We start from the raw sequence: 18,660 nt of genomic DNA on the forward strand, positions 1-18,660 counted from the left end.
AAAATATTTGTTGCTTTTAATGAGTTTTACACTTTAAAATGAGTATAAATGATGTCCCGAGATATTTAAATCAATACTTATTACTTTATTGAATGAGGTAGGAGAATAACCTACAGTTTTTAGAAAGTCACTCTCACATCAGCTTCTTTAATGGCATCTATATTGTGATTACAGTAGCTGCTACAACTCTATAATTATAAGATTTATCTACAATGAAATTATTATCATTGACCGAATACATAGAACTGCTTGCAGAGAACTCCCACATGGAAGAAGGCATCTAACTGGTAGAGTCCCATCTCTGTTCTTTTGTAACCAGCAGTGCAACATGGAATTTTAGAAGTTGGAGTTTTTTTTTTTTTTTCTTTTAGAGAAAAGCAGCTTCTGTAAGCTTCCTCCTCTGAGCACATGTCCGACACCTCCTCCTCCCCGGCCCAGATGAAGTGATAGAACATGCAGACCCAGGAGGCTGGAGTAGCTTTCCTTTCCACAAGAAAAAGCAGATGAGCTGAAGGTGGCAGAGGGGATAAAATATCCTCCCTCTGTTCTCCTTCTTCCCTTTGTTCCTTACAGTAAGCACCCATGCCCACTTGAATATGGGGAGATGGGAGTTTGAGGCAAACACGCCTCTCCACCTCCTTGGAGCTAGCTTCAGATAAATTCCATCTTTGGTCTTTATCAGAACCAGTGCTCTCCTTTGAGGAACACAGCACTGAGCATAGGAACCTAACTGACTGACTAGCAATGCTTTTATTTAACTTGAAAATTTGCATAAAATATTGTTTGTTCCCATGTTATCACGGCCTGAAAGTGATGTGTGAATGAAAGAAGCAATTTGAAAAACTGACATATCATTAGGAAAACTTTTATTAGTTCTTTTCCAGGCTTCTTTATCTGCACACTTCAGCAAGCTAGTGGGTTAGCACAGGGGTACAGTGATGGCTCATTTCTTCTCCCAGGGAGCAGTATCACCTGGGGCAGGAATTGAGATGGAAATGTGACAACAGAGACTGATGGAATGAGAGGGGCATTGTGCAGATTCAGGGTTCCTGGAAGAACGTTACCTGAGGTGAAAAAACAGATACTTCAGAAGTTCAAGGAAAGCATCTAGACTTGGACAGAAATCAGCACTTTGCTGAAGAAGTTTGTTTAACCAGATGATTGGTTTGGATTCTTAGAAACCCGGGGAGAGTTAGAAGACTGTGACTTCTCCTTTGGCTGGGATTAATTACTCATGTGACCTTGGCCAAAATCTCTCCTCCTTTGCAGATTTATATAGTAAAATGGTTAACTGATCTAGAATAAAAGCATAATATATCTGTGTTTGCTGTAAGCTTAAATTTATAGCATTTTATTTAATGCAGATCAATACAGAGCGCTGAAAATTCTAAAATATTCAATACGTTTCCTCCAAAGTACTTATTTCAGATTGAACTATTCATTCCTCAACAGTCTTAGCTCCTAGTACAGCTGTATATAGACACAAGGTGATTCAAGTTAAATGAAGTTATAGGAGTAGGACCAGGTCTTACAGGGTAGTGTCAAAAGTAAATAAGAAAAGCATGAGATAACAGGACACCTGTTCAACTCACTCTCTCCCTTCTCCTCCTCCTCCTCTTTCCTTCCTCCTCCTTCCTGTCTCTTTCTTTTCCCATTCTCCTCCTCCTTCTCTCTCTCTTCTCTCTCTCTCCCTCTCTTCCTCTCTCCTCTTCTTGTTTCCCTCTCTCCCTGCAAAGAGAACACCGGAAAAAGGTGACCTCTTACAAGTTAGGAATAAAGGCCTAACCAGACACCAATTTCCTGGCATCTTGTCCTTAGACTACCCCCAGCAGAATCAGAAAACAAATTTGTCTTGCATAAGCCCCCAACCTACAGTATTTTATCTCTACTGCCTGACACATCAACTCAGGCATTAGTTCTTTAGCTACAAGTCAACATGTTAACACATTTAAAGGTCATCCATGATCAAACCTACTTATCTGCTATCCTATCCTCATCTGTAACTATCCCTGATACTCTTTACAATGCTTAACTCAGAAATACCAAGTTGTTTACATACTAAATTGTCCATGTCTGTTCCCTTACATAAGCTGTTGCTTATGGACTGGATGCTTTGAAAAATATGGAACACGGTATACTTTCCTGTAAGTCATGGACCTCTTTTCTTATTAAATTCATGATGGAGCCTGTTACCCAAATCCTCTCCATATCTAGCTCTGTCTTCAGAAGTAGAGATAACAATATTTTGCAGAGTTTTTCTAGCCAATCTTGCTACCACATAAACTGTAATGCTTTTGTACCTTGTGATGATAAAAGTTTATTACTTACACACATCATGTACTTTTATCTGTGGGTCAGATGAGGTTCTGTGTGGCTCTGTTTCTTAAGTCTTCTTATACTAGTGCCTGCACTGAATGAGCAGGGGCAATACTGGACACATCTATTCTCCTTGCCAAAAGGAGGACCATCAAACCAACTAAAGCATAGTAGTGCTCTTGCTTGGAATGTTTTAGTCAGTCTGTACACATTCCATTGTCCAATACAAGTCCCACATCTAAACTCAGTGTCGAAGTGTGGACAGGTAAGGTGAATGTCCAAAAAAGCAGGACAAGATGCAGAGCAGAGGGCTGGAATGTACAGGGCACTGAGAAGGCGGAGAGAATAACTATACTATTTTGTGGGACTCTTACAAGGATTGCCATCTTTAGCATTTATGGTGTGAAACGATTTTAGTTAAACATCACATCAGATGTTATCCCTTGCTAGAAGTCCTTTTTGACACCTCTTCACCTACCCACAGTCCCTAAAATAATCCATCCTCCTCCCTATACCAAAGTAAAGCATATTGCTTTGCAGTTACCTTCTATCCACGTTTCACTTCTTTCTCCTTAGGGAGAGACTCCTGTTATTCACCAAGTCAATCCACAGTTAAGTGTTCCCTAAGTGGGGGGAAAGGAGAAGGAAGAGACAGGATCTTCACGAGACTGTGATTGTTGGTTTTCATTGTTTGTTTGGTTGTTTTGGGACTCACACATTTCTTGAGTGTCTGGGTGTGTCATGGAGGGGCGGTATTGGGTACTACACTTAGTCCTTTATCTCATGTTCTCTTGTACAGTTCCCTTGCTCGGCTCCCTGGTCACCATGAACTAAGCACCATTGCTCTAACACTCCCTTATGCCATGATATTTCTGCCTTGGACCGAGCTAACTATGTACTGAAACTCCCTACACTGTCAAACAGATTAAACTTCTCCTCTTCTAATTTGTGGGTGTCAGGTATTGTGTCCTAGTAACAGAAAAGCTGACTGACACAGGGACCCTCAAGCAAGCACATGCATGTTCCAATTACAACACTGTGAGTGTAACTGTGGAGTTTGTACAAATCAGTAGGTAATGATCCATTAATTGTATTGACTCTATGTTAGCTGATTCAACTTTACCTTTTAGGATGGAGAGGTCCTTTTTAAGAGTCCTTATAACTTACCAAATGCTTTTATTAGGACATGCTTGCATGCATAGTGACTATATTCATCATGGGGAGTTGGTACTTGCACAACTTAATTCACTTCCCCTCTTTCCCCAACCCCCTCTCTCCATCTCTAGATCTCTTCCCTACTTGATAAAGCTCTATCGCTCTGATTCTTATTATCTAGCCTTTATTTTGCTCCTTGATTTATACTTTGGGCTTATCACATAAGAAAAACCATCCCACATGTATGCCTGTGTGTCTAATTTATTTCACTTAACGCTGTGATTGTTTACACTTTGTCTCATTCTTGGTACCAAAAGACAGCTCCTGAGTACTTTTTAAACGACAAGCAGTGCAGCAGTCTCTCAAGACTTAAGCGTCAAAAGCAGGAAATGGAAATGTATGCAGCAAGCTGTATAAAAATGTGAGAGTTGACTTCAGAAGACTTGGTGGTCTTGGTGAAGCTGTGGGTACACGTGCTAGGGGAACGGATGACCCATTTCAAGAAAGTCCTAGCAGAAAACAAAGCACAAGACCAGAGCATGTGCGGCCTTTCCTCTCACAAAGACGCCAGGGATGCTACACTAACGCAAGATACAGCAGTGACTACTAAGTACTTTCCTCAACAAGTCTTTTTTAATGAATAGATAACTCTGATAAGTAAATTAGTCCATAAATCAAGTATACTAAGCAGAAGATGTTTCTGGTGTTGTTGAGACAGCAGTGAAGACCCTGGAGACCAAATCACTAATTCCAGCTATCAGTCTAGGTGACAGTTGATAAAAAAGACCACCATCCTGCTGGGCACCTAATGATGGTACATTGCCTTCACTTAATCACCACTGCAAACCAGGGGTTAACTCAGTAGATATTTCCCTGTTACTAATGAGGAGACTAAGGTTTTTAAAATGTCAAGTAGCTAAGATCAAATAGCTAACAAGTGGTGGTAGCTAATTTGGCAGACTGGCAGTGGGATTTTTCAGCATGTGCCTTTAGCCACTGTGTCTCCCAGGTGCACAGCCTTTCAACACTACTTGATAAGGAAACCCACAGGAGCTGGCTGAGGCCCCAAGACTCCATCGGCCCTGCTGCCAGCTCTGACACCTGCGTGATTCAGATGTGGACCCACCCCCTGGGCTCTCCACTCCATCCAATGAGGTTAGAGCAAGCTTAGGGCTTTCAGCTTTTCCCACTTCCTGCAGCTGATGAGGGGGCACGCCCACCCAAGTCATGTATCAGGCTGGCAGCAGGTTGTCCACAGGCAGGGACATGAAGCTGCAGCCATTGCACTCGCTGAGACATCTGGAAAAGCCACATGTGTCAGGTTTTGAAATTTTTTAGGTTTTTTTTTTTTAAATCGGTATGGAGGATGAACTGACCACGCACTTGCAAGACAGGAGCTTATGCCACTGAGCTAAATCACCAGCTAGTTTTTATTTTGTTAACCACCTATTTTTATTTACTTACTGAACTCAAGGTCTTGAGAGTAAGCTATAGTCCCAGACCTTTAATTTTTTTCTTTCTTTAAGTTGCCTAAGCTGGTTTGTACTTGAAATCCTCCTTTTTCAGCCTCCCAGAGCTAGAATGACAGGTGAGGCCACCACACTTATGACACATGTGTTTTGTTATGTTTCTCTGAGACGCTTATACCTCCACAACTCTTGGGTTGGAATTTATTTAAGACATTTTAGCTTCAGCCTGGCAAGCATGAGGTCATGAGTTCAAGTCCTGGGACCAGAAAAAAAGACCTTTTAGCTCCAATATTTCATGACTACTATATTTTTCTGAGTGTAGTATTTAGGCATTAAAAAATTATAGATAACATCAAAGGTGAATTTTCAAACACTTGTGATTTCATCAATGAATCTCTCTAGTTTCAAATACCCTGATAAAATAAGGTTAAATAAAAATAAATGGTTTGGAATGCATAGGGTATGGTGAAACTCCTACCAATGTTGTTTCCCCTCACCTTCTAATAACTTTGTTCAAATAAGCAGTTTATAGGGACTTAGAAACTTAATAAATAGGTCTAATCTGTACTCGGTATTCTAGTGTTAAGAAAACTATGAGCTTCTTAACCTTCATTGACAAAAAGAAAAAAAAAAAAAAACAGAGTTAACACTTTAAACCTACTTCATCCTTCCTAAAGTTTTTCTTCCTATGTTAGGGATGAAACAGGTGATAATTTTGAGTTAAACCAAATTAATCCAATTTTCTTTTGAGTTAAGCTCAACAATCCCTGCGTTAGAATTTCTCTAAGGCATTTAGCCTGACCTACTTTATGAATTTAGATGATAGAGCCATGGATGAGCATAAATACATGTATTTAACATTCACTGACTCCAGATTCATGGCAAACCTTGTGTTTTAAGACCAAGACAAGCAAAGGGAATGAACGAGTTATTTCAAGCTTGAAATCTAAAAGAGGCGCCAAAGAAATCATGACAAATAATTGTACAGTTTTAAAAAATCAAAACAATACCAGAAGTCTGTGGGAGCAATTTACTAGGAGTTTAAAGACTGGTCAGTGCAGTCTTACTGAATTTTCCTTTTTTCCCTGGTTCTAATTTGACTCAGTACAGCACTGCCCTGCTACTGTTACTCAGCTCTCTCAGCAGCCGTCCACACTGTACAGAGGAGGAAACCATGTCTCAAAGATTTTCTTAGTGTTCTAGAAATCACCATCAGAAAAACTAACTTGGTTTGGGGTATATTTCCTGTACTCCGTGGGTAATTCTCTCTCTCAGTTTTTTTGGTTTAGCACAGAAATCTATGGGATGAATTGTTCACTAATTTAATCTATATTTTTATACCCTGGGCAAAACATGTTGCTGTTATGTCAAGGAATGGACATTTTATTTGAGTTATCTGCCCCAAAACACAAAAAAGAGAAATGTAACACAACCCCCCCCCCACTCTCTCTCTGTCTTTGAGACAGGGTCTCACTATGCAGTTGAGGCTGGATGTGGGCTTACTTTATAGCCCAGGCTGGTCTCAAATTTGCAAACAACTCTCCTGCCTCAGCCTCCTAAGTGCTAGATTGCAGGAGTGCCTGGCTACACAGCATAATTCTGTCATAGTAAAAAGCAGAATTTTAACAAGGTCTGGTAGCACATGCCTGTAATCCCAATACTCTTTGAGGCTGAGTTGGGAGTACCATAAATTCATGTCTGGGCTGGTTAACTTAATAACTTAGCGAAGTCCTGTCTTATAGCAAAAACAACTTAAAAAGTAGGCTGAGGATGTAGCTCAATGAGAAGGCAGTGGGTTCCATTCTGAGGAGCACCAACAAATAAATAATAAATACCCAGAATTTTCCTGTGCTAACGATGCAGAGAGCCTCACCTGGAAGCAGAAAGTAATTCTGTGGATGGACACAGTAGGACAGCCTGAGGAACAGCAGAAAATCTGTGGTGACTCCTGGTCTTCCTGACCCAAGGACTTCATGCCTGATCAGTGATTCCAAGACTCAGAGTGAGAAAACTATGAGTTAGATTTTCAAGATTTCCAAAATTAGCAGTAGAAATGCTTACTAGAAAACTACTCTAGAAAAGCAGGTGAGATAAAGAGTCTGGTGTTTCAAGGCAAGGGCCTTCACTACGGTAACAGAAAAGCAGGAATTTGCTTATCTCCAGTAGAGAAGCAGAGACTGGTGACTGTGACGCTTAGGACATAGGAGAGCAAATATCCTGGAGGTATGTGGTATGATAGTGATCATTTGACTAAGCAGAAGCATGGCTATACCCAGAGGGTAGTGCACCGCATTCTCATGCTTCCCAGCTCACTCAGCCAGAGGAAGGTGAGGCCATGACCACAGTCCCTAGGTTTCTGTCCATATACAGTGTATATCTCTTAGCATAAAAATGTTCCTTAATGCAGACATCACATATGTTGTGAATCTGCTGAGTTTCACTATTGTAACCTTCTCCCAGCAGAAGCCTCAAAATATTGCTTGACTTCCATAGAATAAACCTGACCATTCTGAGAAACACGCATTCCTTTTACCTAGGAGATGCACTCTGTAGTTTTACTTATTTTTTTGAGGTAGAATATATCTTGATATCTTGACTAGGCAAGGATTCTCTTGCTTTAGCATCCCAGAGTCACCATACCCATCTGTGCTCTCTCTCTCTCTCTCTCTCTCTCTCTCTCTCTCTCTCTCTCTCTCTCTTTCTCTCTCTCCACAAGGCAGTGCCCTAGCTCCTTGTCTAATTCATCCCTTACTTTATACTTATTTTCATTCCTTGCCCCAGCAATGGAAAAGAAGAGGCCACTTCTTGTGAAAAGCTAAAATTATTTCAGACCTCTGTTTTTAGTTCCCATGGGCCTGCTAGGTGGCATTTTCGTGGTTTCTCTGAGTCAGGACAGGTGGCAGCTGAGAAATGTGAGTACTTCTTCAAGATCTGTGGGTTTCAAGGAAGTTTTCCTAATGCTCATCTTCACTAGGGAATACTACACATCCCCTTCGGAGCACCGTCAATCTCCTGCACCTCCATCCCATGCCAAGCACCTGCCCTTCCTTTGGAGGCTACTGTTCCCTCACCTGACGAGTGAAATCTCCATCCCAGGCATATTTCTGTGGCACAGTATTTGTCCTCTGGGTCAGAGTGCCCCTGAAATAATGATACTCGTATGTCTTTTCTCTTTTTAATTTTGTCATCATTTTTTCTCCCCCCCCCCACTACCTCCTCTTCCCATCTGAATATTTTCTTACTATTGTACAACATTTATTATACATTTTGGTCATTACTTACACTCTCAGTTTCTCATATGAGAGAAACAATGCAGTATTTACACGTGTCTGATTTATTCACTTCAGAAAATGGCCTCAAGGTGCATCCACTTAGCTTATGATTCTTTATGGCAGAGTAGCACTCTATTGTATAGAAAAGCACATCTTCTTTATCGATTCATCAGTGATGGGCTGCTTCCAAGACTTAGCTATTACAAACTCTGCTGCTATAAACATGGGTGTGCACATGTCGCTGTTGTATGATGCTTTTAATTCTTTGGGGAAGATGCCAAGATAACTAGGTTTAATGGAACCTCTACTACTAGGTTTTTGAAGAATTTCCACACTGACTTTCACAGTGATTACGCCAGTTTACACTATCACTAACAATGGAGAAGGGTTCCTTTTTCTCCACAGACTGGTCAGCATTTTTTGCTGGTTGATTTCTTGATGATAGCCATCCTTTCTGGGTTGAGATGAAATCCTAGCATTCTGCTGATTTGCATTTCTTGAATGACTAATGATGTCAGACATTTTTCATACATTAATTTGCCATTTCTTCTTCTTCATCTGAGAAGTGTCTATTTGTTTCAGAAACCCATTTTTGGAATGTTTTTTGAAATTTGGTTGGTCTGACATGTTTAAGTTCTTTATATATCCTAGATAGTCTGAGGAACAACTGGCAAAAGATTTTTTCCCACACTGTAGTCTGTCTCTTCACTCTGATGGTAGTTTCTCTTTCTGTGCAAAAGCTTTTTAATAAGATGAAATCCTAGTTGTTGATTCTTTGTGATAGCTCCTATGTGATCAGGGTTTTGTTCATAAAGTCATTGCCTACATCTATGTCTTCAACAGTTTACTTATTCTATCTTCAAGCAGATTTAACACGTCTGCTTTAATATTTGATCCATTTTGACCATACTGATTATAATGAATCTCATGTGATTCATTATTAGTACATAGTGAAAGATATGGGTCTAGTTTTAATCTTTGGCATGTGCAAAGTCAGTTTTTCCAGCACCATTTACAAAAGAGGCTATCTCTCTCCCAGTGAACATGTTTGGCCCATTTTTCAAAGATAAGGTGGCTAAAGGTATCTGTAGTTGTTTCTGCATCCTCTAATCTGTTCCATTGTTCCTCAGGTCCGGTGCTTTGTTTTGTTGAGGTTTGTTTTTAGTATTTTGGGTTTTTTGTTTGTTTGTTTGTTATTTTGCCAGTAACATAATGTTTTTGTCACAGTAACTTTGCAGTATAATTTGGAGTCATAGATTGTGATGCCTCTCACTTTGCCTTTGTTGCCCAGAATTGTCTTCACTATTCTGGGTCTCTTCTGGTTCCAAATTAATTTTAAGATTGTTTCCTCTAATTCTGTGAAATATGTTGTTGGAATTTTGATTTGAATTACATTAAAGCTGTATAACACTTTTGAATGTATGGCAATTTTCACCATATTGGCTCTTCTTACCTAAGAGCAAGGAATATCTCTCCATTCAATCTCCTTTTTTAGAGTACTGTAGTTTTCAGTATAGCAGTATTAGGTCATCTCCAAATACCTGCATAAGTCAACAGTGAAACTATAATCGTATGGGCTTTCTTTTTGGTGAGCTTTTAATTACATCTTCTATTTAATTGACTGGCATTGCTTAATTTACAATTTTTATACCTTTTTGATTCAGCTTTGATAATTCATGTGTATCTATGAATGTGTCAACGTCTTTTGCATTTTCCATCCTATTAGAATACAAATTCTCAAAGTAGGTAAAGCTGATGTTCTGGATTTCTACAAGATCTGTTGTGATTTAGCCCTTTTTATTCCTAATTGCACGGGTCTGAGTTTTCCTCCTTTTTTTAAGGCTGGCTAAGTGTTCATCAATTATATTTAAACTTTCAAAGAATCAACTCATCGATTCACTGATTCTTTGTATTGTTTTCTTAGTTTCCATTGCATTAATATTTTCTTTTTCTAGAAGATTAAGTTTCAAATTATATTGTTTATTTGAGCTTACTCTTTTCCTGATATGGGTATTATAAATTTCTCTTGTAGGAATGAATTTCTTTTTAAATTAAATGTGCTTCTGCTTGCAGCATTCCATTGGATCTTGTTTCTTGGTCCATTTTGCCAGTCTGTATCTTTTGATTGGTGAATAGACACCATTAAAGTGGATGGTTGTAACTGATATGTATTGACTTACGTTTGTCATGTTATTTATATTGTTTGCTTTGCCTGGTGGATTCATTCTGTTGGGCTTCATTGGGTTGCAATCCTTGTCATCTCTTTCTACAATGTCCTTCAAAACACTTCAAAGTGCTGGTTTGCTGTTCATGAATTTCTTCAGGTGTTCTTTGTCATGGAAGTATCTCATTTGTTCATTGATTTTGAAAGACTATTTTGCAGGGTATATAAATCTGAGTTGGAGTTTGTTTTTTTTTTTGTTTTTTGTTTTTTTTTTTTAGAACTTGAAACACTTCACTCCAAACTCTCCTTGACTTGAGGACTTCTACTATGATTTATATGGGCTTTCTTTGTGAGTTGTTTCTTTCCTCTACAGCTTTCAATATTCTATTTTTATGTTGAATTTCTGAAATTTTGACTATTATGTGACTTTCTATAGATTTTTTTGAACATGCTAATTGTAGTTCTATTTATGCCTGATTTATCTACATATCAAATTCTTTTCCCTGTCAGGGTAGTTTTGGCCATAATATATGTGAACAGGTTTATTTATGTCATTTTCATTATCTAATGCTTTTTACTGATTCCAATTAATCTTATTTTATTCATCTTTGCATCCTCTAGCAGCTGCTAGATTAATGTCTTGCAGTCCCTTACTGTCTTTAAGAAATCTTACTTTTCATGGTCTCTAACCACAATCCCATCTTCTATCTCTGAGATTCTGTCTTCACATTGGCTCATCCTGCTACCTATATTTTCAAAGGAATTTTTAATCTCTTGGGTATCTGTTTGAGTCTGTTTTTCTGATCCCATTTCTTTCCTATGTTGGGCATTCATAGTTTGAATTATTTTTTAAGCTTTTCTATTTTTTATCTGCCTCTGATCTAGAGAAACTAAGCATGTCTTTCATTATGGTCACTGTCTCCATAGTTAGCTGATAAACTCTTTCTCATTTGTTTCTTTTCTAGAGCCTTATTCATTTACTTTATTGTTACCCCTTCAGAGAGTGCAGGCAGCAGCTTTTTGACAGTTTCACCTCCTTGCACCCTGGGTTTGCCTTTGGTGAGCTGGCTCTCTGGGGTTGCATCTTGTTTAGTGTCTTCTCATTTTGTATATTATCTTAGTTTAATTCCCTGGTTGATGCTTGAAAATTGCCTGTGATGAGTAGCATTATTGCTAGTATATGGAACCTTTAGGGAATTACTATTTTCACAAGTGTCTTCCAGGTATAACTAGCTATTGGATTTTGAGTCTGTTGCAAGATCTATCCCTCTTCAATTTACTAGGGGTGATAAGTTGCCACCTAATTGGCCCAGCCCTTTGTTCTCTGTCACTGGCCTATAGTATTATTTATGACCCTTAGGCAATTTCAGCTTGGTGTACCAGGAAGCTGGTTAGAACAGTGTCACCTTGGCAAAAGTGGTACAGTCAGCAATAACAATAGTTTCAAACACAGCCTAGATAATAAATTGAGGTGACTATTAATTTGCCACCTTTAACAGCATGAGGTAGATTTCCAGTTATATAACAAGATCTAAATCAAATCAGAAAATTGTACAATAAGTAAGTCTTTGGTATGTCAATTTTACCCTCAGGGGAGAAAATTTATAAGATGTTAAGGGGAAAATAGAGAACAGAAGAAAAAGGAGAGATTAAAGCATGACAGAAGTACAAAAGAGGATCATGCAAACTTTGGGCAACTGGTGCAGAAGATAGGGAGGTAAGAGAAAAGGAAGAAATAATAATATTAAAGGAAGAAATAATAATAAAAGGAAGAAGAAGCAGAGCAACAACACTAGAAACCATGTTCACACTTACAACAAGAACAATGAAGAAAAAAACAAAAAAAGCAAACAATCAGAAATACAAGAAAGAAAAAAAGAAAAGAAAAAAGTCTACTTTATGATGCAGCTCTGCTGCTACTGGTTGACAGTGTATGAAGATTTCATATCCATGTCAGTCAGTCCTTGCAAGCCAGGAACAGCTCCACGGTGAAGTAGAGGATAATCCCAGTGATCCTGCATCTCTATTTCCATTGAAGTTTAAACTGGTCTTCAGCTGCGAGACTGGGACCAGACCCACCCAACTAACAACAGTTTCCAGGTCCCTGTGGTTTTGAACTGGGCTGAGTGCCTCTAGATGGAACAAGCAGTCACTCTGAGTCCTGAGCTCAGTTGGCCTTCCTCCAAAACAGCTCCTGGCCCATCACCATCTCTTACAGGATGTCCCAGTGTGAAAACTCACTACCGGCCACTGCAGTCTACTGCAGTTCGTGGATCTGCTCCACTGCCGTGCTTGTCTGTGGAGGCTCCTGGGGTTGCCTGTAGTCACTCTGCACCTGCAGGTTTGAGCAGCCCCTCCTGTGAGGTAAGTCAGAGTTCAGGGAGAAAGCTCCACTCGCCTCCTCCTTCTCCTTTGCTGGTTTCTCTCTTTACTCTCCCCTTGGGCTTCAGTCTCTCCTCAGGTCCTTCCTGGGTTCTGGGAACTATTACCTTCTTTCTTCTCTTCTTCATGTTGCTATATTCCAGGGTCCAGACATGAAATTTCAGAGTCTCCTTCTCTCCTGCTCACTGCTCTGCCATCTTACTGGAAGTCTCTGAGCCTTGTATTTCTCTACAATCTCTCCAGCATTTGTTGCTTTTGAAACCTTGGTAACAATATCTATTGCCCCTGAGTAAGAAAAACCAATGTTGTCACACTGGTGTTACTTTCCAAACTCCTAGGTAGACTTAAGGCAATCCCAATCAAAATACTTGCAGCACTCCTCCAAGAATAAGAGAAATACCCCACAATTCATAGGGAGATGGAAGAGATCCAGAAGAGCAAAACAAAAACCAAACAAACAAAAATGAGGATGACAGAAGCAATCCAGGAGTCATCAAAATCCCAGATTTCAATTTATGTTACAAAAGTATAGTGAAAAAAAAAACCAATGTGATATTTTCACAAAATCAAACATGCATTGATGGAACAGAATAAAGGACACAGAAACAAATCCAAACACATTCAGCCACTTGCGCTTTGACAAAGAAACCAGAAACACACAGTGGAGCTAATATAGCCACTTTCACAAATGCCTTCAGGAAAACAGGCTGTCTGCATGCAAGAGTCTAGACCCACACCTAACACTATATGCTAAACTAAAATATGAATGAATGAAGGCCCAAACACTAAAACAGCAACATTTAATCTGCTGGAAAATAAAATAAGTAAAGCTCTTGAAGACGTAAGTGTTGTAGTGACCAGGTGCAGCTCTAGATGTTCCCAAGGGAAGGGCAGTGAGAGGATGAGAAAATAAAGAGACAAAAGCTGGGGTCAAGTGGAGCCCTTACTCTCCTGATGGGAAGGAAGGAACTGCTCAACCACTGTAGCACATTTATTTATACATTCAAGAGGAAGATGTCAGTTTCAACCCCACTACCTAGCAACTTGTTTGCCTGGCTGGCCTGGGCCCTTTGCCTTCTTGAGGCTGGAACAGCTTGTTTACACGGCTTGTTTTGGGCTCTCTGTGTTTTCAGGGCTGGCCTTGCTTTAGCCCCACACATGTGATCAATCTCCAGCTTCAACTGCTCCATACAAAATGTAGACAAGGATTTTATGAACAAAACCCCAATTCTACAAGAAATAACATATGGTATCAACAAACTAACTATACCAAATCAAAAAGTTTCTGCAAAGCAAAGGAATACCAGCAGAGTGAAGAATGGGAGCTTACAGAGCTTACAGAATGGGAGAGAAATTTTGCCAGCTATGGCTTGTAAAAAAGACTAACATAAAGAATACATTAAACACAAAAGGAAAAAATAGACTCCTCAAAATAAAAAGTCTAATAAAAAATGGGCAAGTGAAGCAAATAGAAACTTAGAAGAAGCAGAAGTATAAATAGCTAATAAATACATAAAGAATGTGCAACATTCCTAACCATCAAATAAATGGAAATGAAAGCAAAAGAACAGCTACCATAAAGAAGTCAAATAATAACAAATACAGACAGATGAGAATTCCAGAGAGAAAAAGCTTTTATGCATTGTTTGTGGCAATATAAACTAGTACCACAACTGTGGAAATCAGATTCCTTAAAAAACTAAACAGAAATTCCATTTGACTCAACTGTTCTTCTAACATGTATGTTCCCCAAAGGGTTAAAGACATCATATCACAGTGATCTGTGCCGTGCATATTTATAGCAGCGCAACTCCTAATAGCTAAATCTTGGAAGTGACCTGTGCCCATCAATAGAGGAATGGATGAAGTAAATGTTGTGTTCATGTTCACTGACACATTATTCATAAATATCCAAGACACAGAAACAATGTAAATCCCCAACAACACATGAAAGCTTAAAGATGCATGATACACACAGATATGTAGCACAGTTTACAGTATAGTATATATAATATTATTTTGCTTTGATAAAGAAGAAAACATTACCATTTGTGACAACATGGAAGAAACTGAAGGTCATTATGCAAAGTGAAATGGACCAGACACTAAAAAATGAATACTTTATGATCACTTGTGTGAAGTCTAAAATAGTCAAAACTCATAGAAGCAGAGTTCATCATGCTGGTTTCCAGAGGCTGGGGAAAGGCACCCATGGGAAGTGATCATCAAAGAGTACAAAGTTTCAGTTATTTAAAAATGAGCAGGTTCTGGAGATTTAACATACAATGTGAAGATGTAGTTAATAAGACTGTGATACACACTTGAGGTTTTCTACAAAGGTGGATCTTGAGTGCTCTCACTGCAAAGCACACACTGTGTATGCAACACATGCATACACAGTCCCTGGTAACTGTGTGATGAGATAGGTATGTTACCTAGTGGAATGGGGTTTAATGAGGGCATATATCAGAGTATCAAGCTGTACACTTTAAATAAATGTAAACCCTATTTGTTGATGATAGCTCATTAAAACAGGAAAAAGTTATAACAAGGAGAGAAAGAAATAATCAGTAAATGCATCGATGGATTAAAAGACAGACAGATAGGGGCAGGGGATTTAACTCAGCGGCATAAGTACCTGCCTTGCAAGCAGGTGGTCATGAGTTCGATCTCTGGTACCAATAAAAAATGAAAAACAAACAAAAAAAAAGACAGACAGATGAATGAACAGATAGATGGACAGATGAATGAATGGGTAGACAAGTGTATTGTAATCCCAAATATTGAGTAGAGCCATCTATGTATTGTAATCACTTTTCCAGTCTTCCTCACAGTCCAAACAGTTATATTGATAATCCCACTGAGTCACTATTGGAATCCCAGCAAGTTAATTCCAATCTACTACCTCCAAAGCATCCAACAGCGAGAGTAAAGACACCAAGACAGATTCCAATTTAAGGTCAGCCAAGGGATCCTAAATCTAACTCCCCATGAGATGTGCAGACAAAGGTCCTGATCCCAGGCCTCTCCCCGAATTTATTATCTTGTGAAGAAGGAGAGTGGCTTGAGGATGAGTGACAGTGAGAATGCAAAGAACTATGTAAGTAACTTGAGTTGGCTAGACGGATGGGGAGAAAAGCATCTCTGCAAAATGCAGAGATAAAAATATGCAGAAGGATCAACTTGCATAATTCAATTAAGGTTAACAACTGAATTGTTTTAGGATGCTGTTGTTTCCGGTTTCTGATGTGTAAATTTTTGTGACGTGGGCACTTATAACCTCCTTATCTGGAGCCTCATACCCAGTTGACATTCCTGGAGCTCTACCATCTCGCTGTGCTCATACCTTTCACAGAGAGCTCAATGTGAGAAAACAGGAGATGCCTGATGGCTTTAGAGATTACATACCAGTATCTCAGCTGGCCTTATTTGCAATGCTTAGAACAAGTAGAAGAGAAAAGGAAATACCATAGTCAGCTCTGTACATATCCGTATAAGGAAACAAGTCTCCATATAATCAAAGTTGCAGTAATTGTCCTGCATTCAAGGGGAGTCTCTCAAGTTGTCTCCCACACAGTGGATGGATGAATAACTTAATCCCTTCTAGGCTTTTCTTGTAGGTCATATATTTTACAAAATAATGAGAGATCCATATTTATACACATTTTTATTACAAAAACTCCTAGTTTGAACTCTTCTGTTCAGACAATTACAGATTTAGATGGAGTCTTAAACAATACAGAGCAATGTTACATACTCTAAAAGTTCTAGTTTTCCTCAAAGGTTACACTTGATGTGTGACTATCCTAGCATCTCACAGCCATGAAATTGACATGGAAGGGCTGGGCCTGGTGACCCACATTTCCCAGCACTCTGGGAGGCTGAGGTAGGAAGATTTCAACTTTCAGTCCAGGCTGAGCAACTTAGTGACTTAGAGTCCGTCTCAAAATAAAATTTAAAACAGAAATAAGAAGGGCTAAGAGTATAGTTCACTGCACAAGCCCTGGCTCCATCTTCGGTACTAAAAATAAAAAGACTGCAAAGTCCACCATCTTTTACGCTTTTATAGAAATAATCATTTCCCCTCCCTGGCTCTCTTCTGTCACACCACATGTGCATGTACACGAGAATACACTTTGCTCTGTGTAGTTCTGCACTCACACAGATTCACATGGCCACTGCTACCACAGTTCCAGAATGCATGCACCACCAGACAGCTCATGTCTTTGCACATTTGTAGATATTTTGGTCATCCTAGTCCTTTGATTCTTTCTCTTTTCATATCTCACTAAGCCCACTGAGCCATCTTAAGAACCATGGATATAATATACTGGATATTTTCATGTACATTTTCCTCTACAAAACTGAGTTCAAACCTACATTAGGAAAAAATGGGGATGAAATTTGGTTCTATGGATTCATGCCACATCTCCTTTTGCTGGTCCACCTACACTCTTCAATTTTTTTCCAAGGGAAATAGTGATGCTTTTTAATAGTGTTATCAGTAAGAAATAATTACAAACTTTAGTACATTAATGACCCCTATGCAGCACTGACTACTCAGTTAACTCCCTGCCCTCACATTGTTTGTGCAAAATTAACCCTCATTTTTACATACTTCTAGTTCTCACTTTCTGCAAGATACCAGTCCCAGCTCTCTTAACTCAGATGTGATTTTCTGAACTAACTGGAAATGAATAACCTCGAAGCAATGTGAAACAAACAAAACAAATTGACTTCATGAAATATTTGGCTTACGGTTGGCCTTTATTCAAAACACTCGAAAAACACACAAGAAGCTTTTTTCTAGAAATATATATTATGGGAAAAAATGCTGAAAAATCCTCCTCCAAGTGATGCTCATATAGGAGTTCAGAAAATGTTTTCTGAGATCATATCGAGCACTGACTTATAACTGCTACTTTGGAATATTAATATGTGTGTAAAGCAACTTTAAAGTTGTATTATATAGATATTTATAGTCAAAATATTTTACAAAATCCCGGTGGAATTCCCATTGTATAATAAAGCATTCCTTGCTATATTTAGGGGGAAAATGCATTCAGGCAACATACATTTATTAAGTGCTTTTCATGGGCCAGTAACTTACATGCTTTAGGGATAAAGACCTAAATGTGAGTTACTAGCATGGAGTTCACAGCTCAGTGAATAAGCAAAAAAGTACACATAACTATAATAAAGTTTTAAAGATAATGTGCAGATTTACAGAGGAGAATGGGAGCCCGAGGGAAGAGATACTTCCCTTCGACTGTCTCAAGGCCAATTAGAAAATAGCAATTATCTCTACAAATGGAAAAAGCAAATGTTTCAATTGTATGGGTTTTGAAAAATTCCCTACAGCAGAAATAGCTGAATGTTCTGAAAAGAGGGGGAGATTATGAGTTAAAATCTACAAAGCAAGTCTACCATCACCACTTCCAAGTACTTGGGCAGCATTCTTAGCAGATAAACTAAGACATTTGGAATGTTTTACTATTCACCAAACGTGTTAGGCACCTTCTCAATCATCACAGCAACTCTGTGAGTTGCACGTCTCTATCTGCTCAAAGACAATTTCATTGTAGGCTTGAGCCTTTCAGGCAGGTTGTGAAGGTAGCGTTGTTCCCTGGCATATATAGTCTATTTGATTTCTTATTCTTTCTCCTTCCACAGGGCATCTTCACAACCACAGAGTGAACAACTTAAATTTCCAAACATTTGTCCCTGTTTTCTGAAGGAAAGAAATGAAGTGGCAAGTTTTATTGGGTTTGCTGTTAATATGTGGTTATAGATAAATAATCTCTTAAAGTGTGCTTGCTATGTACCTGTACCAATTTCTCATAGTGAATGTAATCATTATGTACTTCAAACATCTACTAATAAAAGTCAGCAGTATAACAAC

The 18,660-nt window shown here is 38.9% G+C and overlaps 2 long non-coding RNA genes across 2 annotated transcripts in view; both read right to left on the reverse strand.

The window, feature by feature from the left end:
• LOC106025316 (uncharacterized) overlaps nt 1-18,660 on the reverse strand; it is a 199,990-nt gene that overhangs the window by 163,994 nt on the left and 17,336 nt on the right. The window lies entirely within an intron of this gene.
• Nucleotides 850-8,129, reverse strand: LOC111753929 (uncharacterized). The gene is made up of 2 exons (XR_002788684.2): nt 2,861-8,129; nt 850-1,064 (listed from the first exon to the last, which is right to left on the reverse strand). It is a non-coding gene; the product is annotated as an uncharacterized LOC111753929 (long non-coding RNA).

The sequence above is a fragment of the Cavia porcellus genome, unplaced genomic scaffold, assembly GCF_034190915.1.
Source record: "Cavia porcellus strain 051 isolate PalLab524CR breed Dunkin Hartley unplaced genomic scaffold, mCavPor4.1 scaffold_37, whole genome shotgun sequence".
In the NCBI taxonomy this organism is placed as follows: Eukaryota; Metazoa; Chordata; class Mammalia; order Rodentia; family Caviidae; genus Cavia; species Cavia porcellus.